At 40.6% G+C, this 26,931-nt stretch overlaps 1 protein-coding gene across 2 annotated transcripts in view; it reads right to left on the bottom strand.

The window, feature by feature from the left end:
- Positions 1 to 26,931, bottom strand: part of LOC149205966 (superoxide dismutase [Fe], chloroplastic-like) — a 196,246-nt gene that overhangs the window by 116,895 nt on the left and 52,420 nt on the right. The window lies entirely within an intron of this gene.

Genomic DNA, 26,931 nt, shown 5'->3' on the forward strand with positions numbered 1-26,931 from the left:
GACTGGGGAAGGCATAAAGAAATATAGAAATCTAGGCATTGATGCTTAAGAGTACACAAACAAGCATATGCACCATTTAGTCAGGAACGAATTCCGTATTGTTATGCACAAAGATTGCTCTTAAAGATTAGCATTCACGTCCTACATGCTTGTCACTTGAAGATATTAAAGAAACAAGGAATATTGATCCCATTTGAAACTAGTGTTATCAGAACAGGACCAGTCATCGAACTGGTTGACCCTAGAAACCTAAACTGGAAAAAATAATTGAAACACAATCCCATGTTTGAATCTAGATGAGACAACTATTGAAATAGTGAATATGCAACTTGTTCCAGTCTTTCCTCCTCTTGTTTTCTATTTCTTGGACCGAAAAATGTGTATTGAGGAGAACCATAGTAAGCAGGTATAAAAGACAGGGACAAGCAGGGTTTCAAATAACATGGTAAACAAATGTAAATAAACTATGATAAACCGGTTAACACATCTGGGCAGATATATGTCGAAAGAACCAATGATGTATTTCATTTATGTCATTGACATGTGGTGAATAATACGCCGATAGGAGGAAACAAGTTCGATGTTATCCTGTAAGGAACAACTTGTATCTTATTACAGCCTTGGACCTAACATGTTATTAACTTTGTCCTGACATTACACTTCACTATATCATTATTTTTTGCGTAACACTATTGGTCCCCTAGGAGCTAAGTCTTACAAAATAAGCATTACAATGTTGAAAACCATCACCCCTTAATGTCTATTTTGTTTTGAGTGACTCCCAGCAGGTTTCTAAACTTTTCAGACTTTTCTTGTTTTCAGAATTCTCATGTTAAATGCCTTAGTGAAAATGTCTGCTACATGATCTTGTGACTTGCAAATAAGTAGCTCTATCTACTTATTTCGTACTTCCTCCCTAATGTAATGATGATGTACTTCTATGCGTTTTGATTTTTAATGAAATATCAGACTTCTTGTCATTTTTATTGCACTTTGACTGTCACATTGCAAGATTGTTGGATAGATCTGTTGCAGCTTCAAATCACTCAATATCCTGCGTAAGCAAACTGCTTCACAGGTTGCTCTCACTGCTGCTTTATATTCTGCTGTTGATAATGAAAGTGCAACAAAAAAATTCTTTTTACTTATTCATGAAATTACACCACTTCCAAGATTACACACATGACCTGATGTTGAATTTCTATCATCAACCTCTACCATCCAATCCGCATCTGAAAAAATGCTCAAACTGAAAATATTGTTCTTTTCAAAAGCAATTCCAAATAGTGCAGTACCTTATATTTCATCACTCCCTTCATCACATTCCAAAGTACTAACCAAGGACAATTCTGTAACGTCCCCATTTTCAGTTTCCTCTATGGTACAGCTAGAATGGATTTCCAAGGTACATGCTGGCCAAGTCACAGGAGCAGGATTGTGTCATTAGGGGTCCTGAAAGGGTTTTGAGGAGTTTTATGGGGTCTAACAGCATTCGCTTGGCATATTCCATCATCATGGACAGTTCTGCATAGTTTAATTTTGGTTCCATTGTATTCTGATAATTCGTGTTGGCATTCGGGAAGAATATTTGATGGAACACCTTAGTGTAATACCTCATTGGAACCAGAACGAGATGATCGACAAGACGGGATGACGAGAAGTCACTTCCAGTGGCCAAAGAAAGCATGGTGGGTGATTTACCATTTTCCCAGATTAAAAGTGACTTTTATTTGTCACTTAACTTAATAAAAGAAGGGGAAAATGATTAATTGAATGAAAAAGGCCAAAAGTGACTTAATAAAATAAAATTAAAAGTCACTTAAATGAAGTCAAGGGGGAGCTTCTAGAATAATAATAAAATAAAATACTTCTAGAAGATTGGAGATCTATCTATCAAACCTTTGAAAGGAGGGGGGGATCATTTGAGGATATCTTGGATTTGTGCATTGTGAGAGGTTTTGCAAACTTGGTTCTCAGGATTCAAGTAGCCCCAGGATGTAAACCCTTGGGTGATTCAATGAGATCGGACGAAAACCATCTCATCCCTTGGTGAATTCATTCAGAGCTCATCGGTGTGTTTATTGATTCCAGTTCTATTTTGGAGGACAATCCAGCATTGTAGCGGCCATTACTGCAGTTATTTCCTATGGAGAGTTTGGATGTAATTTTCCCCAGTAAATAAATAAAGCTGCATTATTTCTATTTCTCGTGTTATTTATGGGTTTTACTGCAAATTTTACTTCTTGTGTTGCTAATTTTATGGTGTAAATGTGAAATTTTAATTGGGTTTAAAGAAGAAAGTTTATGCTGTAAATTTTTAAGCAAAATCTTGAGAATTTTATAAACAGGATACTAAAGTGGTATCAAAGTTGTGCATCCTGCCAGCATGAGGGTTTATTGCAGATAAATTTCGAGACAAAATGAAGGGTTTCAAAAGAAACTACTTTCAGTAGTCCTCTGTAATCATCCTAGCAAGAATCTCATCCATTTCGATGGTTCTCTATAGCCACCCTAGTTGGCCAAGTTTTGTGTTATTGCAGATAATCTGGGGTTTAATTCCTATTGCCAAAGATCTTTCTCCTATTAAATCGAGTTGCATCAGCATCATTCTATTGAAGGTGGACATCGGTTGCTGGAAAATTATCCCTTTGGAGATCAAGTGGCCCAGATCTACTTATCATTCCAAGAAATCAAGTCTCATTAAGATTGTTGGAATATTGCCATTGAAGAACAAAATTCTCCAAAAACGGTCCCGCCCATTTCACTAACTGAGAACAAGGTTATTTCTAGTATTAATGCGCAAATTTGAGGGTTGTCAATATAATTTATCAAGGCCGAGGGTTTAGTTTTTGAGGGCCGACAGCCTACTCTCAACCAAGGCCGAGTTTCCTAATTTTGTGAGGTCAAGAACCTAGGCCTATTTGATTGATCTGAAAGGAGGCACATATATATTTTGTGAATTGATTCGTTGAAAAAGGCCTCATTGCTTTAGGAAGGCATATTGATTGGAAGGCCGAAATCTCATTTGCCAAAGAATATTATTGTAGAAACTATTGGGGATTGAATCTTTTTCCCAAGAGAACGGAATTATTATTGTTATTAAAGCCATACCCTTGGCTAATCAAATTTTGGGAGCAAGCCAAAATTGCAAACATTATATTCTTTTTTTTAATTATTATTAAAAGAGCCAAATTGCATTCAATCAGTCGAGTGGCACTGTGGACCGAATTCTATATTTTCTAGCAGGCCAAGGCCAAAAGCATATTTCATTGGAAGTCGATTATCCGTCTTTCTGAGAACCGAAAGCACACTTCCTTGATTAGTCGAGCATGAGATTTTGCAAAACCACTGAAGGTTGTGTGCGTTGAAGAGATTCGTGGCGGCTTGATAAACTCTGTGCCGACGGGTCAAACTTCAGGTATCGATCAGAATTGAAGCATCTTTGTTGGTTCGAATATATTCTACTGGGATCGTGGTTGGGGTTGAAAATGAAGTCGACGATTCAGCGATACATTGGACGCAATAATACACCAAGTTATCAAATTCAATAGATTTATATATGTTCACAATGGTTGTTTTGAAGTGATGCGAAGATTGAGTAACTAGTAACATGATCTCTTAATCGAGCTCATTTGGTTCGCGATCATATTCATCCTTCACCAAAAAAGGTATACCGTTCTTAACGCCGCACACAAACCCCTTTCATGGCATCATTGTCTACCACGATTGTTTGGAATAGAATCTGTGCTAGTGATCCAAATCTTATATAATGTCTTGGTTGTATTACTAAGAGTTTTGTAGCTGACATATGTTGTAAATTGTTGGTTGAATTCTGTAAATTGATTGGTGCTTTCGAATTGAGCTTATTACAAAGAATTTGTGTGAATCCCTTATATATTGTATTATTGTAGCCGCTAGGATTATGCCAGACCTGTATTGGAGAATCAAAACTCATCTTTATCTGTGGATCAAGGAGACCGAACCTATCTTAGAGTCTGAGCTTTGGTATATTTAACTTTTCATCTTCATATGTGCATCTAGGAGACCAACCTTATCTTAGAGTCTAAGCTTCGGTGTATTTAATTTGTCATCAAAATCACAAGTACTGAGTTGCCTCTTTGGTGGGCCGAAATTCATTAAGGCAGCCAATACTGAATAGAGGCCAAGCTTGTACAACTCAGAGATTCCAGCCTTCCCTCCAAGCTGATACCTTTGCCAGGCCAAGTTGTTGTAGCAGAGGGTTGATCTTTAGAAGAGAATAATTGTGTGCCAAAGGGGAGTACCAGCTTCTAGCATCAATAAATTATAGAGTAGCCCATGACACATGGAGTAGAATTGACATAAATTTATCCCTTGGTGTATATGAATCTCATACTGTCATAAATATATAGATGCCAAAACCTTGTAATAATATGCATGAGGTTAGAATCATGTTGTGTGATTGGGTCTATAGTTTCAGAATGCCATATGAATTGATGTTTTATGCCGCCCATATTGTTGTCTATGTCATATATGGCTTATCCTTGTTGTATGATGATGATTGTGAGCTTGATATGCCACTATGTATGAATGTCTAAAGGCCCTGTAATATCTACATATTGAGACAGTTGCTGTCAGGATTTGGTGTATCAGTATTTTGTTGTCGGAGCACGGTATTGTCAAACAACGTTGTTGTCAAGAGGGAGTTAAAGGTTGTTAGTAGGGTTTGATCCTTGTACTGCTTATATTGACAGTGATGTGCCCAGTCAGAACTTGAATGTATTAGGTGTTGTTGTTATAGTTTGTATGCTTTTGGTGAGTCAATCGTTTGACAATCAAAGTATTGTTTGTGGTGAGTCACAGACGGTTCATTGCCAAGCATGAGCTTTGTCATGTCTATGAGAGAACTTGTTCATGTTATGTAACTTAAAATACTACAGAGTTGTTGTGTTGACAGACTTGACTGTCCTAAACAGTCTGTAAGTCGATTAAGTATTGGTGGCAAGAGGTTGTGTATTATCAGTATATGAGGAAGAGATCATTCTTTAGGTTGTTTGCATCAATTTATTATCAGAGAACTGAAAGAGTACTGTCGTAAATTGACAGGAGGGATTTGAGTCAGAATCTAACATATAAATGTTTTGTGTATGCCACTGACAGTGTATAGTTGAGTGTAACGTTTGATATGGTCTTCCAATCTACTACACAATTCCATTATAGTGTGTTACCCCTCATATACCATGAGGATTATTTCAGATTAAAGACCCTGCCTAAGTAAGTTGCATCTGAAATGTGATGGCTTAGAAGCCACACTTTGTGGTCTTTGATGTATATTGTTCACAAATTATCATTTCTTGTTGGCATCATCATCTCACTTTTTGGAGGTGTAGCATAATGTGCTCGTGGTTAACCCATAACACTTTACATTATGAGGGAAAATCATCAACTAAGGGTTTTCCCTACCTCATTATTTGATTTAATTGTTTATTGAGGTGATAAATTGGTTCTCCTAGCATGTCATATTTTGACATGGGTTCTTGCACGTATTTAAGGGGAACACCCATCAACTTAGGGGTTCCTAAGTGTTGAGTGTGATTATTTGAGTTTCAACACCCCTTAGCACTCATTTCTATGGCACTTACCATGGGATTTATGATGGTTTATTTGGAGGACTAAGACGCCATCTTGAGGAATGCTACACTTGTGCACATTCTTCTAGGGCACACTTGCTCTCTTGGCCACAGTTTGATATGAGTTCACATGATGATATGTGGTTTGAGGGGACTTCATACTTGTATCGGGTGACATTTCCCTCTTCATGCACATTCTCCTAGGTCTTTGGCTAATGGTTTGAGTAGTTTAATAGCCCTTAAATGTAGATCTAATCCTTTGCACATGCACCTAGATTGTCCCTCTCTTGGAGATTGTTATAACAACCAAAGTGAACCTTATTGCAAACATCTCTATGGTATTTCTTAAGGGACGAATCAGTCATTGAATTGGACAAAACACTCTAACTATCATTTCTATTTTTGGTGTGTAGTTGGTTTCTCAAGCTATTGTTGGCACATTTATTGAGGGAGATAACAACTACTATTCGCGCACTCTCCTAGGATGCACCTCCTCAAGGAGTATTTTATTGTTATTTGACCTAGTTAATGTGGTCCTCCTTGCACACTCTTCAAGGGCACATTTGTGGAGGACTATTTTATAGATTTGGCTCTAGATCCAAGGAGGCATGATTTGGATTTCTTAGCTACCAGAATTAACCAAGATCTTTTACTTCTGTGATGTTAGCAAAATTGCATGTGAAAGAGTATGAAAAACCACATGTGCATACTTTAAAGAAGAGGAAACATAATGACAACCATCAAATCAAAGAACACACACAAGTTGATAACGGAGTTCACCTAGTGTGGGTTACGTCTCTGGGCCCGGTGTCAAGAGTGGGGAGGCCACTTCATTAATTGTTGCAAGATGATGGTGAGTACATGGTGTATTCTTTGTCATTACAAGGATAAACTCCCTCAACTAGAGTGGCATGTCTCTCCACAAGACGTTCTCCTATAGGAACTCTCACTCATATGGGCCCTCCTTTAGCATGACAAGATATCTAATTCTCACATGAAGTGGCATACAAGTATCCTCCAACAGAATGGTAAACAAGGATCTCAACATCAAAAACATCATCTCAACAAATCAAAAGAAAGACATGGCATCACTGCATCATATACCTCCACTTTCAAGGATGGCCTGAAAATGCATAGCTCTGCTGAAGAAATAAACTACATCGTTGAATTTGTGGCGCGAAATCATGTCAAATGACTGTAAACTCGACCCCTTTCTGACACCGTCAAAATATGGACCCTCAGGAATCTCAAAGATTCCTTCTCGCTGGTTGATTGGAATTCTGCTGCTCATATGACAAATCTGACTTCACCACTGCGCTCCTTGCGAAAATTGAGTAATTTGAGTATAAAGTTGGCTTGGTTATGAAAATGTCAAAATTCAGCCCTTAGGGAATCTTTTAGATTCCTCATGATTCTACAAAGATTCCTCTTTGCCAGTTGACTGAAGATTTGTTGCCTAGATGACAAATTTGATCTCACCATCACACTCCTTACGAAATTCTAAGAAAAATGAGTATAAAGTCAGCATCATTCTACCTCTGTCAAAAATCAACCTCCAAGGGAATCTTTTAGATTCCTCAAGATTCCTTGCGTCAGGATTCCATGCCTCGTTTTGCGTGTCTGTGTCAAGGTTCCATATGACCTCGTTTTGTGTGCCCGCCTCCATTGGCCTGCAATTCGTTCCCCTGCTATCTTCCCCGACGCACAAATGGTTTATGATTAAATATAATCTTATCGGCGGAGATTACAAGGAATAGGCCCCGTGGGTCGTTGGCAATCATTTAGAGTGACATGTTGGTGGGCCGAGTTCAAACCCCGCGGCTTTGCATTTGTAATTCCTGTCGAACCATATATAAACTATTTGTTATACATTGTTCGTCGATTATATAACAACCATACAAATTTATATGGCTCATATAACAAACTCAACACCGTGTGCAAGTTTCGCCGTTGGTTATAACCATAGTTTATATGGTTAAAAATATTTTAATGTCCACCATTATATGACCAACGCATGTGCCTTAACCGTTTCGCTTGACCATTTCATGTTAACAATTTCATGCTTGACCTCCATGCCATTTGTAAATGGATTGGCCCAACATTATAATATGGTTATAACATATATGTTTGTTATTTAATATCCCACCAAGGTATATGCTCCACATGCCATTTTAATATGGCTCTAACCGATTCCTTTTAATAGTTATTTGACCATTTGAAATGTATTTCGTTGGTTTTGTGTAAGTCCACATCCTTAGGATTTATAACCATAAGAGATTAATATAATAACCATTTTCTTATTATTTAATTTTCGTTATTATATTTATTATTATTTTTTATTTTTATTTTGTTTTGTCTTTTGTGCAGCGTTGGGTGACCAATGTTGGCGTGCCACGTATCAGTTGGTCATTCGGTCGCCATGCAAAGCGGGACCCGCGTTCCTTTACGAATTGCAAACTTCTGACGATCATAAAATGGTCATACGAACTTCAATTGAGGTGTCGTTAGTGTCGTTGGGTTCGTAATGACGAGCTCTACAACTTGATGCCAATGTTGTTGAGATTCAAGAATTTTGAAATTTGAGCCTTTCTAGAGCCACCTGGATCAAGGCATAACCAACTACCTTGGCATAACCTTCAAGGGTGCATCTTGTGATGGATTATTTTATGTTATCTTGCTTGGTCAATGTGGTCCCCTTGGACATTTCTCTAGGGCGTCCATCTCTTTGAAGGATTATTTATTAGTTTGGCGGTCCTAAGTCCAAGGGACCTAACTATGGCACATTTCTCAGGGCTGAAACTTCCATGGCCTATTTTATATTATTTTTGCTTGGTCAACATAGTCCTATGACCATTTTATGTTGATCTTTCTAGGGCACACCTATTATTGAGATTATTTTTTATTGATGGTCAATGTGGTCCCAAGGCCTCCATTACGCACTAGGATCAACGACGTGCCTTTTGTGGAGATTATCTTGCATTATTTCTTGAAAAAAGATTCTCTTGGAGAGCGTCTCCGTCCACTTGACTTGTATTATTTTAATGAACAGTGCTTGTTGGAGATTATTCTTGAGGAGTGTTTTAAAGAAGGGAACAAATGGCACAATGCATTGGCTTGCATGAGTATGTTGCTTAAGCATGAAGACATGTGGCACCCATACTTATGTAGCCTCATCATTCTAGTATATTATGAGTAAATTTTCCTAGGAGAAAAGTTGGATATAGAAACAACAAATACTATTTTATTGAAGAAGAGTTGAACTTAAACCTATATAAGGATTTGAACACTTCATTTTAAGGCATGGTTGGATTAACAAAGGAAATCTTTAGAGCCTAGTTGAAGTCAATTTGGAGCAATTAGATCAGCATGTGAGTTTATGTGTGGTTATCACATTCCCTTTTTTTGTCTCATGGGTAATTAAGCTTTAAGTAGAGTTGCCATGTAATTTGGTTCTAGAAATGATCTCTCCATGTGCAATTGTTGTCATATGAGAAGGAAATAGTATGAGATTGGAATCCTCCTAGTTTCTTATTGTGACCTCGATATTGGGGATGCTAAGCGTAATTCTAGAACAAGTATGGTGCAGATTTTTGTTTTATTTGTTCTTATGGGGTTGTAGTAAAGTGCTTGGGTTGATCAGTGTTTAGAGGGTGCTCCATCTTTATCCTATTTGCTCATGATTCCATCTTAGACTTTATCCTTCATTATTTCATGGTTGTCTATTGTTATCTCACATTCAAGGTTGTAGTTGTAATGATGCTCCTTGTGTAGGGCCCTCATTTACTCTAATAATCCTTATTTCCATGTTGGTTGGTCATGGCGCATTTGTAATGGCTTGAATCTGCATTCTCCACATATTTTGGCCTTCCATGCTTATTATCTTAACTCCATTGTTCTTATAGATTGGCACTAATCTTAGTCCTCCATCCATTTTATCTTCTATACTATAGAAAACATGTTTTACTATAAGTTGTTTTTCATATCACCTTGAACCTGTTACCCACTAAAATGGGTAACCATATAGGAGAAAGGTTTTCCCCCATTCATGACAACCAGTCGGTCAGTCACATAGTCAGCATCCCCTGACGACCACCACTAACTGATGATATGCCATTATATCTTTGCCACTTGTATCATCCCTATGACTCACCCATCCGACATGAACACATGGATGAAAATGGGCTTCCACGCAAAAGGTTCTTTGATCATTTTGCAATCGGGTGCTTATGCTTGTTTGTTTTTGGGCATTTGATATGGATTATGGGGTGAGCTGGAAGAAGGATGAGTTTTAACTATGATCTTGTTCTCTCACCTTAAATGGGGGGTTAATTTTCGATCCTAGTCCAATGGGACCTCCCCTACTGGCCCAATGGGTATAGGAGGGGCACTACTTGGGAATCCCTGATTGAGATAGCGTAGTTCCATCTATCTCTATGTAATACTTAACACTTTCCATCATACATTAGAAGCCCTTATCTCACATTCATTCTTTAGGTTCAACTGGTCATTGGTTATCTAGGATTTGGCACCCATACATCCACATACTTGGGTAGGGCCCGAAACTTTACCCTAAGAGGTTGATGCAGCTAAAAGAAACAAAAAATGCATATCATAGCCATAAAACAAAATCAAAAGAAAAGGATGTCAAAATGCAAAGGATGGCTAAGGTCATACACATTAGAATGTGGGAAAAAGCCTAGGATGAGCTCTACCTCACTCATTATGGCCATCTCTCGGTGCCTGAGCACATGTTGCTCCATTACATCATAAGATGGAACCCTTGCATGTCCCTGTTAGGTTTTGTAGCCACGAAATTTGTGGAAAGGGTAGAATACATGAGATCTCCAAAACCCAAAAATCGTTTCTGGAAATTCTACCTAGAAATGACTTAATTAGATTATTAATCAGTTTTTAAATATTTCCCAAATCTAAACTTAGGGAATATGGTTAATTAATCAGTATTAATTAAGTCAAGGCGAGAATCATCTAGAAACTCACAGATCGATCCAGAGATGATCCTAGCCATTGATTAAGTTTTAATCTTGGTCATTGGTGCTCCAACAGAGGATTATAAGAGGAGGTCGATGTGGTGATGGAGAATACACTTGAGAGGTTTGATTTCTGAGTAGATCGATTTCCAGAGTAGCAACAGTGAGTTGCTAGAGAGAGAGCTAGAGATCGAAGCAGTGTGTGAGGAGCAGAGACAGTTAGTCCGAAGGAAAGATTCCAAGATCCGGAGAGGCAGCAGCAAGAGGGCCAAGTTATCCCAGAGAGGCAGCATAGAGGCTCTGCACAGTAGCTTCAGCAAGGCGAATCGATTTGATGGTGAGAAAAATCATTCGCAGTTCAAAAGGCCGAGCAGAGGTTCCAAAGTGTCGGAGAGACGATTTCCTCAATAGCTTGAGGCAAAACAACTTCATCAGAGGTAGTTTCGATCCACACGTGTGGGAGACAGCCCAAAGGCAGCGGAGAAGGGCTCACACTAGGGTTTGGACAGCCAGTTTTTTGAAGGAAAGTTGTGCCAAAGATTGCCTATGGGAGAAGGGAAATTCCCTTCAATATTTTGCCCATATTTTCTTCTTGTGGATTGCCATTTTTAGGCATCCAGATTGTACTCAGATTTTTCATTGTTGCATAATATAAAAACCCTCATCTGCTGCACCAATTTTCCCAAGTTGGGTTTTTCCGGGGACTTTTCTCCAAAAACAATTGCGTTATTTTTATGTGTGTGTGCTAGCATTTCTTCCAGCGTTTATTCTTCCACAGTTTTATTTGTGTAGATTGCAGTGTGATTTATTCAGTTTTTGTCGTAGCAAACTGCAAATAAATTGTTAAATAAAGTTAACAATTAGGTGAATGATTTCCAGTTGCTGTAATAAGGTTCCAGTTTGGAATTTTCACATGGTATCAGAGTGCAGTTGATCAGCCGTGGGCGCAATTGATCAGCCGTGAGTGCAGTTGACCAGCCGACAAGCTTAGAGGCGAAAAGATAAGGAATTTCATTGCTCATTGTGGGCAGCAGGCTGAAATTCCCAAGGGCAACGCAATCATTTTGCAAGGAGGCCGAATTACTTGTGGAGGTTCGATTTTTCTTAGTGGGATAGAAAATTTTGATCTTTCCAGATCGAGTGATTCCAGAGGCAGAGGGAGTTGCTCAGATTTTTCGTTGAGCAAATCTCTAGGTAGATGCAGGGGTCTTGCAGCAGTACACTAGAGCAAAGTCAAGTTCGGGTGGAAGAGAGAAGAGCACACACAGAGCGAAAATTTTCATCAAGGAACTTCTAGTCTCAAGAAGTTTGATTTTTCCTTGCAGATCAGCAGTCGTTGTGAGCGGATCTTTCATTGTGAGCGGATCTTCTCACTCCAGAAGGGAGTGTGAATAGCAGAGCAGCAGCTGAGTAGAAGGAATGAGGAAGTTTTCGACAGATCATTGAGATGACCGCTGCTGGGCCTCGTGATCGGGACAGGTTGGATGGAGCTTCAAGCTACGTCATCTGGAAGGCAAGGATGTCCTTCCTTTTGGATGAATTTGGCCTAAAAACATATATTGATGCAGTGGTATCAGTTCCCACAAATGCAGATCAGTTAAAAGAGTACAAGAAGGAGATGGTACAAGCAAAGAGGTTGATCCTAGACGACTTTCGGGATCATATTGTCTCACATATAGTTGGCAAAGATACCACCAAAGAAATGTGAGAGACTCTCTCTACGCTATACCAAAGTACTTCCGAGCAGCGGAAGATGTACCTAGAGGAGAAGTTGAGATGCATTAGGATACAGAAGGGGGTAGGCATATAACCCTTCCTCACCAAGATTCAGGAGGTCTAGGACCAGTTGTCAGTTGTTGGGGCAGTGCCTCAACCCACGGAGCTAGTGTGATTGGCACTCAACAGTGTCTCAGAGGAGTGGCAGGTATTCGTCCAAAGTATCTTGGGCAGAGACACCTTGCCAAGGTGGGACAAGATGTGGGCCGATTTACAGCAGGAGTTGAGACGAGCTCTATTGAAGAGCTCCGTCGGTGGCAATAGCAACGGATCAAAGCAGGTGAAGGAGGAGGAGCATGTGGCCCTCGCATCAAAGGGTCCCAATATGGACAAGGGGAGCAGAGGAAGAATAAGAAGGACCTGTAATAGGTCAAGTGCTTTAGGTGTGGTGAGCTCAATCACTACAGTACCTAGTGTCCTCTCAAGAAGAAGGAGAAGGAGGAGAAGCAGGACCAGCAGGCAGCTTCAACAGAGATTGATAAGCTTTCCTTCAGGCTGCAGGAAGACTTTGCCATGTTTGTTGATATACCTCCAGGAGTGAGGTGGGGATATTTGGCGTTGTAGCCCCAGAGCGCTACAGATGGGCAGGATCCTTGAGGTGTCCACCTTATGGATCAATACCTGGCTACGGGGGCCTACAGTATACAATAGCAGGATGGATCAGTGGCAGTTGATGCAGTCAGTACGAGAGTGACAGTTGCAGAGACTAGTAGTAGTTAGATGTTGAAGAGCGCAGTGCAAAGTTGGCAACAGTGCAGAGTCAGTAGCAGCACAGATTCTTTAGTGACAGTGTAGATACTAGCAGCAGTCAGAGACTCGGGTGACAGATGCATTATACTGATCACAGTTGATTCAGTATTTTGGATGCTTTTCAGTTGCAGATGTTGCAGTTACAACAACAACAAATGAGAGGGAGTTGCAGAGCAGATGCAGCAGTTCAGCAGGGTCAGCAGCAGCACAGATGCAGCGTAGATTAGAGTTGTGCAGTGGTTGGTGAGCAGTATGACCAGACATCAACAACGTGACAAGAGATGATGCAGAGACAGGGTGTTGCTACAGGGTGTGCAGTAGCACTAGAACACATTCCTCGCTAAGAGGGAGTGTTAGTTTTTGTAGCATCGGATGTGTTCTAGCCACGAAATTTTGTGAAGAGGCTAGAATATATGAGATCTCCAAAACCTAAAATCGTTTCTAGAAATTCTGCCTAGAAATGACTTAATTAGATTATTAACCAGTTTTTAAATATTTCTTAATTCTAAACTTAGGGAATATGGTTAATTAATCAATATTAATTAAGTCAAGGCAAGAATCATCTAGAAACTCACACGGATCGATCCAGAGATGATCCTAGCCATTGATTAAGTTTTAATCTTGGCCATTGGTGCTCCAATAGAGGATTATAAGAGGAGGTCGATGTGGTGATGGAGAATACACTTGAGAGGTTCAATTTGAGCAGATCGATTTCCAGAGTAGCAACAGTCAGTTGCCAGAGAGAGAGCTAGAGATCGAAGCAGTGTGAGAGGGGCAGAGACAGTGAATCCGGAGGAAATATTTCCAGATCCGGAGAGGCAGCAGCAAGAGGGCCGAGTTATCCCAAAGAGGCAGCGTAGAGGCTCTACGTAGTAGCTTCAGCAAGGCAGATCGATTTGCTGGTGAGAAAAATTGTTCTCAATTCCAGAGGTCGAGCAAAGCTTCCAAAGTGCCAAAGAAACAATTTCCTCAGCAGCTGGAGGCAGAATGACTTCATCAGAGGTAGTTTCGAGCCACACGTGTGGGAGACAGAGCAGAAGGGCTCACACTAGGGTTTGGATGGCCAGTTTGCTGAAGGCAAGTCATGCCATAGATTGCCTGTGGGAGAAGGGAAATTCCCTTCAGTATTTTGCCCAGATTTTCTTGCTGTGGATTGCTAGTTTCAGGCATCCAAATTGTACTCAAATTTTTCACTGTTGCATAATATTAAAACCCTCATTTGCTGCACCGGTTTTCCCAAGTTGGGTTTTTCTAGGGACTTTTGTCCAAAAACAATTGTGTTATTTTTGTGTGTGTGCTAGCATTTCTTCCAATGTTTATTCTTCTGCAGTTTTATTTGTGTAGATTGCAGTGTGATTTATTCAGTTTTTGTCGTAGGAAACTACAAAAAAATTGTTAAATAAAATTAACAATTAGGAGAATAATTTTCAGTTGTTGCAATAGGGTTCCAGTTTGGAATTTTCACAGTCCCAACCCCGATGAGCGATAAACTGGCTCATCATTAAGGGGTAATACAATTGCTATTTCTTTCAAACCAAGTTGTAACCCTTAAGCTATGAGCAGTAATTCAAAAAAAAATCAAGCAAAAGTAAACAATGCACAAGAAGGGTGGAAAAAGAAAGGTCAAGTTGGCAACTCATGCATCCACGATTCTTCTTCACATCTATGCACTCAGGATGAAGATCCCCATCAACCGGTCCATTTGACCATGGCACTTGGTCATGAATTCTTCTCCCCTTCGTACCACCATTATTATTCACTAACACCTATCAATTGAAGGGTGGACTGAAGAAATGTTACTCCTCCTTAGGGGTTGGAAACACCTAATAGGGTTGTCCTTTAGCCACTCCTACCTAGGGAGCAAACACCATTGCAAGCTCAAATCGTTGATTTTGGAAAGCAATCTTTATTTGATGCATTAAATAGATCATAACACTCAAGCTTGGTTCAATTAGATGCCAAAATGATTTTTGTCCCTAATTGGTGGTTGTTTTCACTAGAATTTATGTTGTGATTGTCATGTGGTTTAGCAGCCCATGTCTGGGGCACATTTACACAGGTACCCAGGCCATTAGAGAAGTATATTGGCACTAACAGGTGAAGCATGGACTCTTGGGCCTCCTAGCAACACTAGCATATCACACATGTACCAGAGCACTCCTTGCACCGAGGACGCTATGCCACTTTGCACTAGATTTGATAATTCTTCAGGATGACACACCTAGACCAGCATGCCCCTAGGCCGGCCTTAGCACCCTATGAGAGATGGCAGCTGATTCAAGGCCCAAATGAGGATACTCTCACCTTCCGAGACTTGGGAGGGCTAGTTGCACCTAAGAAGTCCTCAAAGTTGGAGCAAAGATGGACACTTTAAGAAGTTGGAGACCCATAGGGAGCACTTTGTGGTGCCCTAACTAGATCTTGGGGCCACAAGAAAACATTGAGGTAAATTTGAGGGCCAACTCTCAAACCTTGATTTTTACATGCTTCTACATTACCTTGGACACTTCATAGCACTTAGACATGGCATTTACATCCTATTTCATGCATGACGTCAGCCCTAAAAGGCTAGTGACTCACATGTGTGGGCTTATTAGAGCATTTATGATTGAAATTGTTGGGTTGGCTTGTAACCCAAGCATATTTTGTGATTAAACTTGTTTTAGGGGTGTCATTAGGCTAATATTAGGTCCTACTCATATAAATAGACGAGAGGCTCATTCATTTCTAATCATCGTCACTTGGACTAATTCGGCCTCTTTTGGAGAATTTCGGCCCTTCTGTATATTTGGAGAGATGTGACCTATAGAGCATTTTCTCTATTGGAGCAATATTCTTGTCTTTGGAGAAGTTATCTTGGATCAATGAAAGGATTGTACATGCATGTTATCTTGTAAGTGAGCTTTATTTATTGATAAATTTCTGATTTTATGTCTAATGTATGGAATGTATTGATGATATAGGGTTTTCTATTGCACCATTGTTATTGAAGATAAATTGTATAAAAGAGAGATCTCATCATTGCATGCATTACTCATGTATAATATGTGAATGACAATCCCCTTGGTGAATCTTTTAATTAGCTCCCAAGTGAATATTGATCCCTCACAAAGGTAATAGTTAGGGTTTTGTTGCTAGGGCATCAAAATATCCTTACTCCTTTGCAAGGATTAGCCAATCTTTAACATCCATAGACTCCATCCACCCAAGGACTAGGCATTGGCCTTGTCTAATAGGTGATCAACCTTTATCTTATCCATAAATTGATTTTCACTCTCCTTATCTCCCTATTTTCGACCCTCTTAAGGACAAGCAGTCTCATCTAAGGTTTAGTGTGGATTTGTCTAGGAGGGGAATTTCTAGCATTAGATGGATTCAACATCAAGAGTAGAAGTGGTTGCCTCAAAATCATTCCTCTTGGTGGCTAATCCCTTTATTTTTCTCCATAATTTCTCTTGCCCTAGCTATTTTTCCCTAGGAGAAACCCTAGTTTGGTTAAGCTTCAACTTGAGGGCTTCTTGAAGGTTTCATGTGCCATTGTCTTGCTAAAATACATTATTGGAAACCTTTTCTTGGTACCTTGACCTTAGGACATTCCATTTTACACGTCATTACTCAATCCCTAGGTATATTGTGCCCTAGATTGGCCTCTCTAAGGGAAGTGAATTGCCTCCTCATTGTTCGAGCCTTGTACTTTAGGTTGTGACATCCTTTGGAAGCTTATTGTGTCACCTTAAACCTCTAAGCCTAGAATATCTCTCATAGGTGACCTTATACCAGGACTCCTCCCATTGGTGAAAATCCATAAAGAGCAGGCGATAGTGGCTTTGGTGACAATGGGCCACTACCTTATTGTTGTCACTTGGTTTAGTGCTTGCCTTGTAGGGTACACCTCTACAAGACCTACTAGATTTTGCGCCAACATCTTTGGCATCGTTGTCAGGGAGGATTTGAGTGAACCTACTTGTTATCCGAAGTTTGCGCTTCATTTCATTGATTGAGCTTATCTCGTAGACAGAGATAAATTTGCTCATTTGGCGACTCCATTGGAAGAAGGAAGCCCTAGTTCTTCATTGAGCTTTAATGTTTCAATGCTTATAGGGTGAAGCAAGCATCTTTTAAGGCATTTTAATTTCACCCTGGCAACTCCACATTTGGTTGCTATAAAAAACCCAAGGCAATGGCTCCTTGGGATCTACATGAAATGTACCCTGCTTTGGATGTCAAGGATATTCCAAGATATCAAAATCGATGGGATACAAGTGCTATGAAAAATGTCCCAAAGTTCGATGGTGATCCTTCTTCAACTATGGATCATGTGCCAAATTTATCAAGCATACTGTAGAGTTCAACATGGTTCATGAGGATGCTCTCATGAGGTTTTCATTAATTCCTTTGGGGATGATGCAAGAGACTCGATTAAACGTTCTTGTAGACCTAAAACCATCCCTTCCATTGAGTTGTTCACTAAAGAATTTCTTAAGTATTGGAGACCCATGTGTCATTTTGAAGTTGTCCTTCAAGACTGGACCATAGCTCTCCAAGAGGAAGGCCTCCTCAATTATGTTGAAGAAGTTGAACAAGATCATTGCCATTCCGAAGAGAACATCGCCCTCGATTATTAAGTAGATCGTATTGAAGAGGATCTTGATCATTCTATTGATGAAAGAAGTCAGGGTTGTGATGAAGAACAATACCATGAGCAAAGGGAAGAGTCCTTTTTGGATCATCAAGATGAACACATTGAACGCAATCCTAAAGATGGTTCAAAAAGGGAGCATGGTGAGGATCATGATGAAGATGACACTGACAAATGAAGTTGAGGTGAGAACCATTCTTTTCATGGATGTTAAGTTTGGTGATGTACTTTCTAGAGACCTTGAAAAGCGTGATCCTATTAATTTCCCAAAGATTAACATTTGTGATTTTTTGCATATAGAAGAAGCAAAGTGGGATATGAGTAGCCACCATTTCGACAAAGATCTGATTTATGATATTGATGGTGATGGTGATATTAACAATGACCTTGTTTTGCCTTACACCCCATATAATCAGGAAGATATAATCGTTCATATATTTGAACCATTCATTGATCATCTTGTTGTTGTACCTCAATCATATTCAAGGCGCATAAATTTTGAACATGATGAGTCACAATTGTTTGACCCTCTTGAATTTGATTGTTGTGACAGACAGCCTAGGTGTCGAGATCTTGTCCTTCAACCATCTCCCTTATCATATCATTCCAAGCATGTCCCTGAGGACATTGATGAGAGTTACATGCCCAAGATAGCTCTTTGGCAAAGGTTCATGAAATTGATCATTGATTAGTCCATATTCAGGTTACAAGAAAGAATTTGCAGGAGTAAGCAAAATATGGATTCATCCTTCTTCATCCTCTATCCTTTCTCATGGTAGTAGGGCTAATCCATGGTTTATCTATTTCCCACCTCCCACCCGTATGATCTAACATGTGAGTATTATGATGATTACAAAGTTTCTTTGTTTTATCCCATGGTTGACCATAGGGGCAGGAGTTATGATATTGATCTAATGATATATTGGTTGCATTGGTTATATGACTATACTTAGGTCATGCATTGCATTCTAGCATAGTAGTGTAGTTACATCGCATATTGTGTGTGCATTCTAACATCATTCATATCATGTTTCTTGCTAGAGTAGATAGCATTTAGAATAGATTTTATTTTCTGTGCAGAATTTATTATCTTCATATAAAACACAAGTGATACACACCCAATGCACATGCTCCCAAACAAGTCGATTGCAATGTGCAAGTTATAGGTCTACAAGCCCAGGGATTGTTGGAGTTCCCGTGAACTCCTTGTTCGAGCATATAGATCATGCGCTCTACAGTCAACTTATGTCCCCAAGTTGGAGCCAGATGTTACCCACTAAAATGGTAACCCTATAGGAGAAAGCTTTTCTCCTATTCATGACAGCCAGCCAGTCAATCCCATAGCTGGCAGCCCCTAATAGCCACCACTAGCTGATGATATGCCATTATATCTCCACCACTTGAATCAACCATATGCACCCATCTGACATAAACACATGGATGAAGGGGGGCTTCCACTCAAAAGGTACTTTGATCATTTTGCAATCAAGTGCTTATGCTTGTTTGTTTTTGGGCATTTGATATGGATTATGGGGTGATTTGGAAGAAGGATGGGTTTTGACCGTGATCTTGTTCTCTCACCTTAAATGGGGGGTTAATCTTCAATCCTAGTCCAGTGGGACCTCCCCTAATGGCCCAATGGGTATAGGAAGGGCACTACTTGGGAAGCCCTAATTGAGATAGCATAGTTCCATCTATCCCTATGTCATACTTAACACTTGCCATCATACATTACAAGCCCTTATCTCGCATCCACTCTTTGGGTTCAACTGGCCATTCGTTATCTAGGATTTGGAACCCATACATCCACATACCTGGGAAGGGCCTAGAACTTTGCCCTAGGAGGTTGACTTAGCTAGAAGAAACTGAAAAAGCATATCATGGCCACAAAACAAAATCAAAAGAAGGATGTCAAAATGCAAAGGATGGCGAAGGACATACACATTAGCACGTGGGCAAAAACCTAGCATGATCTCTACCTTACTCATTATGGCCATCACCCGGTTCCTTAGCACATGTTGTTCCATGACATCATAAGATGGAATCATTGCATGTCCCAACCCCGATGAGCGATAAATTGACTCATCATTAAAGGGTAATACAATTGCTATATCATTCAAAGAAAGTCCTAACACTTGAGCTATGAGCAATAATACAAAGAAAAATCAAGCAAAATTAAAAGGTGCACAAGAGGGGTGGAAAAAGAAAGACCGCGTTGGTAACTCATGCAGCCACAATTGCTCCCTCCTCACATTTGTCCACAAAGAATGAGGATCTCCATCACTTGGTCCCTTTGACCATGGCACTTAGCCATGAAGTCTTCTCCCCTTTGTACCATCATTATTATTCGCTAACACCTGTCAATTGAAGGATGGACTGAAGAAATGTTAATTCCCCGTAGTGGTTGGAAACACCTAATAGGGTTGTCCTTTAGCCACTCCTACCTAGGGAGGAAACACCATTGCGAGTTCAAACCCCTAATTTTGGAAAGGGATCTTTATTTTAAGTATTAAATAGCCCATAACACTCAAGCTTGGTTCACTTAAATGCAATAATCGTTTTTGTCCCTAATGACGGATTGCTTTCACTAGAATTTATGTTGTGATTGCCAGGGGGTTCAGTAGCCCATGTTTGTGGCACCATTCCATAGGTACCCAAGCCATTAGAGAAGCATTAGCACTACCACGTGAAGTGTTGACACTCTTGGACCTCCCAATGGCACGAGCATATCACACATGTACCAGAGCACTCCTTGCACCCAAGACACTATGCCACTTTGCACTGGATTTGATGATTCTTCAGGATGACACAACTGGACTAGCATGCCCCTAGGCAAGCCTTAGCACCTTATCAGGGATGGCAGTGGATTCAGGGCCCAAATGAGGATGGTCTCACCATTTGAGACTTGGAGGGCTAGTTGCACCTGAGAAGCCTGTTACCCACCATTTTGTGGGTAATATCCCTAGGAGAATTTTTTTCTCCAAGATGGTCCTCAGCTGACAACCAATAGTCCCTTGCAGCCACTAGCTAGCTCATTGTGCCATTTCTCCGCCACCTAAGCTAGCCATGTGGTCCCTTGCCCATCTGCCATGACCGTATGTTTGAAGGTTACTTAGGTTAGCCTCCCAAACCTAAGGGTATGCCTTGTTATTTGGAAATTGAGTAGTGTAGTTTGCTTATCATGGACACTTTTGGGCATGGATTAATGGGGGGATTCGGCAGAAAGAATGGGCTAGGTTTGTGCTCTTGTCCCCTAGACCCCTTTTAGGTATTAACCTTGGATTCTAGTCCCGTGGGATCTCTTTTACTAACCATTTGGCTCTAGGGATGGTATTTCATGGGAAACCTCGATTTTGGTTGTGTTGCCTCGCTCCCTTATTTGCTTATATTACCCCCTTCCCATTGATTATTACCCCATTCATCATTTCTCCCACTTGGTTCCACATTCCTCTACTGAGTCCACATAGGGTTAGCATGCCCCTTCCCCTTACCCACACCTTGGGTCATGGCCTGGAATGAAGCCCAAAGGTTGATGCAACTAAAAAAAAAGATAAAAGCATATATGGCCACAATCAATAGGAAAATGTAACACAAAATGCAAAAGATGGTCGGGACAAACACATTTAGCACGTGGGAAAAAGCCAATACATGAGCTCTACCCCATCATCATGGCCTTCATCCTAGTTCCTACGAGTTATATGAGCCTCCTCCATCATATAAGAACCCATGATTGTCCTAACCCCTGGTGGGCAATGAATCGCCCCACCTTAAAAGGGGGATATCCGTTGCTATATCTTATACATCATGTTGTTACCCCTTTGAGCCCCAAGCAGTTAATCAAAAAAAATCATAAAAAGGCAAAAGGCATATAAAGAAGGGTGGAAAAATCAAGGTCGGGGCACCTCATGTTCCATAATTGCTCCCTCCTACACATCATAAACCCAAGTGTGGGCTTCTCTCTTATTAGTTACCCCTATACCCCAGCATGTGACCCAAGGCTGCCCCTTCTCATCCCCTATTTCATTCACCTATTTGTCACATGCCACAACCTTTTGAAGGATGTGCCTTGACTATATTATTCCCTTTAGAAGTAAAAACCACCTAATAGGATTATTGGTTAACCCCATTTGGAATTTAGGAGACATTGGCACATCCCGAAGCCCATTACTGAAGGGCGAGCCATTATGAAGTCCCCCCCTGTGGTCCATGATTGGTAAGCTCATTTACTCAATTTCTCTAATGACTTATTGTGCTGGAAGGCTAGGGGACACATTGGAGCTTATGCAGGATTGCATATGGTCTCCATTTTGGGTTTCGTCTCCCTATACAGGGTCCTAATCCTCCAAAGGGCTACATTGGCACATGTAGGGTGTGCGTTGAGAGCCATGGGCCTCCACAACAACAGACAACACTCCATGGATCCCCACAGCCATTCAGAGATTTCTCGTGGTTCACTCATTAGACGAGGAAGATGCACCTGATCCATCATGCCCAGCTAGCCCCAGATTTGCACCACATACTTGGCAGATGATCCAGGACTTGCATGATGATGTGGCATCACCTACACCATCATCCTAGCCCTTAAAAGCAATCTACAGGCATCTTCGATTTGTTTGGAGACCCATGAGGACACTTGTGTGCCCCCACGTGTCATTTGGAGCACCACAGGTTATTGCAAGGGGCCACCCCCATGTCCACTGCTTTTGGTGGGTCTCACTCTTCATTGTGGCACCCATGGACCTCATTAGGCCTCTTAGAGGGCCCTATGACATGCATAGATTATTATTTGACCTCTTAAGACTCAAGAGGCTTACTTTTTCATTTATGAGCTAATTTGGTGGGTTTGTCACCAAAAGTTGAATTATTAGAACATTATTTTATTTTTGGGGCTTATGTAGGCCAAGGAGGCTAATTAGAACTCCTAATATGTGTATAAATACAAGTGAGATGAGTTCTTTTCTCATCATCACTTTGATTTGGATCTCTTCTCTCTCTTGATAATTTTGCATTTTTTCTAGAGGATGAATTTGGATGTGTGGATATTGACATATCTTATCTTGGAGCTTCTCTTTTGTCAATTGTGGATGGTTAGATATACTCTATTACATGTAAGTACATGCTTTTAATGTTATTCTTGTTTACTTTGTCATATACATTGGACTGGGATTTTCGTTATTTCTAGGCTAATTGTTGCATCCATTTACTGCTTAAAATTGTGGAATTTTGTCTCTATTATTCCATCTCTCAAATGTATGGACACTGCAATGTGAACAAAATCTCCTAGGGGTAATTCTATAAAAGAATTTGACCTTGATAAGCCATCTCCTTTGCACATCGAAGTATAAAAGTTGCAAGATTGCTTCTCCTTGACCTAGAAGGCTAGCGAAGTGATCTTGAGGCCTCCTTGACCAAGAATCAAGAATCCTACTCATTATTTCATCATAGACTCCATTCTCCCAAGACTAAGGCACTGATCTACCAAAAGGTGGTCACCAAAAATCACATCCTTTCACCTTCATTCAGGTCTAGCCAAGTTGGGGTACCTAGGGCATCAATTTCCCAACAAGCTAGCCCTCCAAAAATTTTGATCTCCTAGGGTCTCTTGCGTTGGTGTTTCCTCAAGATCTCCTCCAATTTTGAAGCCATTCCAACGGTGGAGTTGGGAGAAAATCCAAGCCCTAGCTCCGGGATCAAACTTTTCCTTAGCATCCCCAAGGCTAGCACCTCATAGGATCAAATCAACACTTTCAAGTGAAAATCCTTTCTTTGATCCTTTCCTACTTTGTCTAGGGTAAGAACATCATTGGTTGCCATACTCATTCCTCCTATCCTAGGCTGGGTCCACTTGGTCCTGTGTGGTCCTGCTCCTTTGAAAAGACAATTGTTCAAGAACCATCCAAGATACCAATTACAACAAGGATTTTAGGGATTGGGAAGTTCCTTCATAAGTCATATCTCATAAACCTACCCTTAAATCCTCCCTTCCTTACCCCTAGAATACATTCTACCTTGCTTAGAACGCAAGCAAACTCTATCTTTCAAACTCTTCTGGAAAGGGATTATTTGGGTCACTCCACATCCATTCATTGACTTATCCTTCATCGGTGACTCCATAATATATCGAGTCTCCTCCCATCGGTGAAAGTTCGCAAATAGGAGGAAGCCTTAGCTGAGGTGACAGTGGTCTAAGTCTCCATTTGTTGCCCTTGGGCTAGCATTTGCCCTTTAGGTCCCCTGTTGGTTTGAGCAGTAACATTTTGGCATTGTTGCCGGGGAGGAAACAGGCCTACCTCCCTAATGAATCATTGAGGAGTTGATTCATTGACAACATTTATAAAATATTCCTCTGGTGTCTCCACTCATTATCCAATTCCCTAGTTTACTTAAAGGCGACAACGTTTCTCCTTTAACTAGGGTTGCTGCAAAATGGGGAGATCAAACTCCATCACCTATTGGAACCGCCCTTTTCCCTAAATTCGAGAAGGTCAGTGATACATCTCCAAAGATGCCATCTAGTTCAAGCACTGACTCCAAAAAGGATCAACCCAAGATGAGCAAGAGTGAAAGACATTTGGTTAGTGTCTTTGCCACTTTGAAATTGAGTAATGATCCCAAGCCATTACCTGAAAAATTTAACCGATGGTTGCCCAAATTCAAAGGGGATGCTACTTGGACTGCCCATGGTTTTATTGAAGAATTCTACTAGCAGATGTCCCCTAGAATGATATTTGATGAAGATAGGATCATGATGCTTTTTGCCTTATCACTTGAGGGACAAGCAAGAGATTGGTATCTTAGCCTTCCCCTGGATGCATAAAGGACTCCGATGAATTTGAGGATCTATTCATGAAAAGGTGGTCATGCAATGCCCAAGGGACCTTCAACATTGAAAAGTTCTACCAAATAACCAAGGGAAGGGAAGATGTGCGAGAGTTCATTCAAAAGTTTGATAGGGTAGTCAAAGATATACCTGATCATTTGAAGCCGTTTGAAGCCAACATCCTTGACAAGTTCATAAAAGTTGTGGGTGGTCACCTCACCTATGTGTTGAGGGATAAGAAACCGTCCACTTTGGTCGAGGCTAAAGAAATGGCAATGGAAGTTGAAGAAAACTTGCGAATTTCAAAGGTTGATATCAATGATCACCCTAGAGCCAAAATTGAAACCAAGAAGGAGAAGTCCAAAGATCAACACGAAGAAACTCTCCTTGCCATTCTTAAAAGGATGGAAAGGTTCACCAAAGAAGCCAATGCACGTGACAGGGTTGTCGTGAAAAAAATCACTGCCTTAGGAAAGGCCCAAAAATTGAGTTACATCCCTAAAGGAAAGCCTTTTCCCAAAAAGCAAAGTGAAGAAGATAGGCCGAGTTCTTCTCAAATCCTAAACACATTGGCTCCAACTAATGTTGTTGAGTCGGATTCTTCATCTAAGGCTGAGGAAAGTGAAGGTGACGAAAGTGAGGGTGAACAAATTGATGAGCAAGCTAATCTAGTGGAATCTAACATCTTCAACATTTTGTTAGGGGGATCATACACGCATCCTCCCATTAGTGAGGTCACCCTTAAGGAAGAAAAGGAAGAATCCATTCTTAATTTCGATAGTCAGGGAAGATTCAAAGGGGTCCAATATTCTTGAAAGGAAAAGGACAAAGACCCCTCACCTCCTAAGGAATCACCCAAGGAAGATCCATCACCTAAGCAAGCCCCTCCTAAAGAATCCATCCCCAAAGTTCCTCCCAAGAAGGATCCCCCAACAAAAGTCAATCCAAAAAAGGATCCTCCTAGGAAAGAATACGTCAAGAAGAAGGAAAAGGGGAAGGAAATTAAACTCGACATCGACATAGGGGTTGTCGTAGGAAAGATGACCATACTTGTTCCCTTAAAGGAGATTGCTAAGCTTCCCGAGCAACAACAACAACTTAAGAAGTCCCTGGGGATTCAAGAAGAAGAACTACTTGAAGAATTGCAAAACATTCATATTCCTCACTGAAACCCTGGGCACGAACCTTTCTTGCTTAATTTGGCTATCAATGACCTCTTCATACACAATTGTATGTTAGACTCAAAAGTTTCCGCTAATATCATGCCTTTGACTATTATAACAATTGGGTCTCAATAACACTTGGCCATATAAAAGGGTGTGTGGTTTTAATTCCAAACCTGTGGAAGTGGAAGGTATCATCAAAGACCTTAAGGCTTCTGTAGCTAGGAATCCCAACATATCCCTCCCCATGGATGTTATTGTTATTGATATCCTTGACGTGTGGGGGATGTTGTTATCTCGAAAATGGGGAGCTACAGTTGGGGGGCACGTTCAAATGGACCTATCATACACAACCATCCCACAATCATTTGGCACCCCTTTTATCCTTTATAGGGACCCTGCTTATTTACCGCATGTGATCAAACCTCGACCATACTATTAGACACGCAAGGTTGAGAAACCTTCCCATATCCTCCCTACCCAGGAAATTTGAATCCTCAAGTGGCAGTCTCTCAAACAAGCAAAAAGTGGAAGCCTAAGAAAGAATATAAGGTTGGGGATTTAGTCTTGGTAGATAAAGATCTCGTACCTGTCAGGATTCATGGAAGGGTTGGGGATGACTATTACTACATTTCTAAACTTAACGACGAACTTTGGCCTGAGCCGGTCAAATTAAGTCGTATCACCTCCTTCCTTGAGACTTGACATTGTATCATATGCATGGTAGAGTAGGATGCATTGCATGCTGATTTCTGCATTAGAAATAGCATCATATGATTTTTCTCATGGTAGATAGATGCATATTTGCATATTTTATTTTCTATTGATTTTATGGCCTAACATATTAGCATGTGCGATCATGAGATGTCGTGAAAGCATGCTGCCCCATGTTGTTCCATTTATTATATGTGCAGGTGACAGGTCTATGGTAACCAAGAGATTGTTGGAGTTCTCGTGACCTCCCGTTCGAGTAGCTTCGCCCACTTCTTCGAGAGATCACATCCCAGTTGGAGCCAGATGTTACCCACCATTTTTTGGGTAATATCCCTAGGAGAATTTTTTTCTCCAAGATGGTCCTCAGCCAGTAGCCAGTAGCTCCTTGCAACCACCAACTAGCTCATTGTGCCATTTCTCTGCCACCTAAGCCATCCATGTGGTCCCTCGCCGATCTTCCATGATCGTATGT

This window comes from Pinus tabuliformis, chromosome 1_2 (assembly GCF_031772625.1).
Source record: "Pinus tabuliformis cultivar Carrire ecotype Pingquan chromosome 1_2, CPIR1, whole genome shotgun sequence".
In the NCBI taxonomy this organism is placed as follows: Eukaryota; Viridiplantae; Streptophyta; class Pinopsida; order Pinales; family Pinaceae; genus Pinus; species Pinus tabuliformis.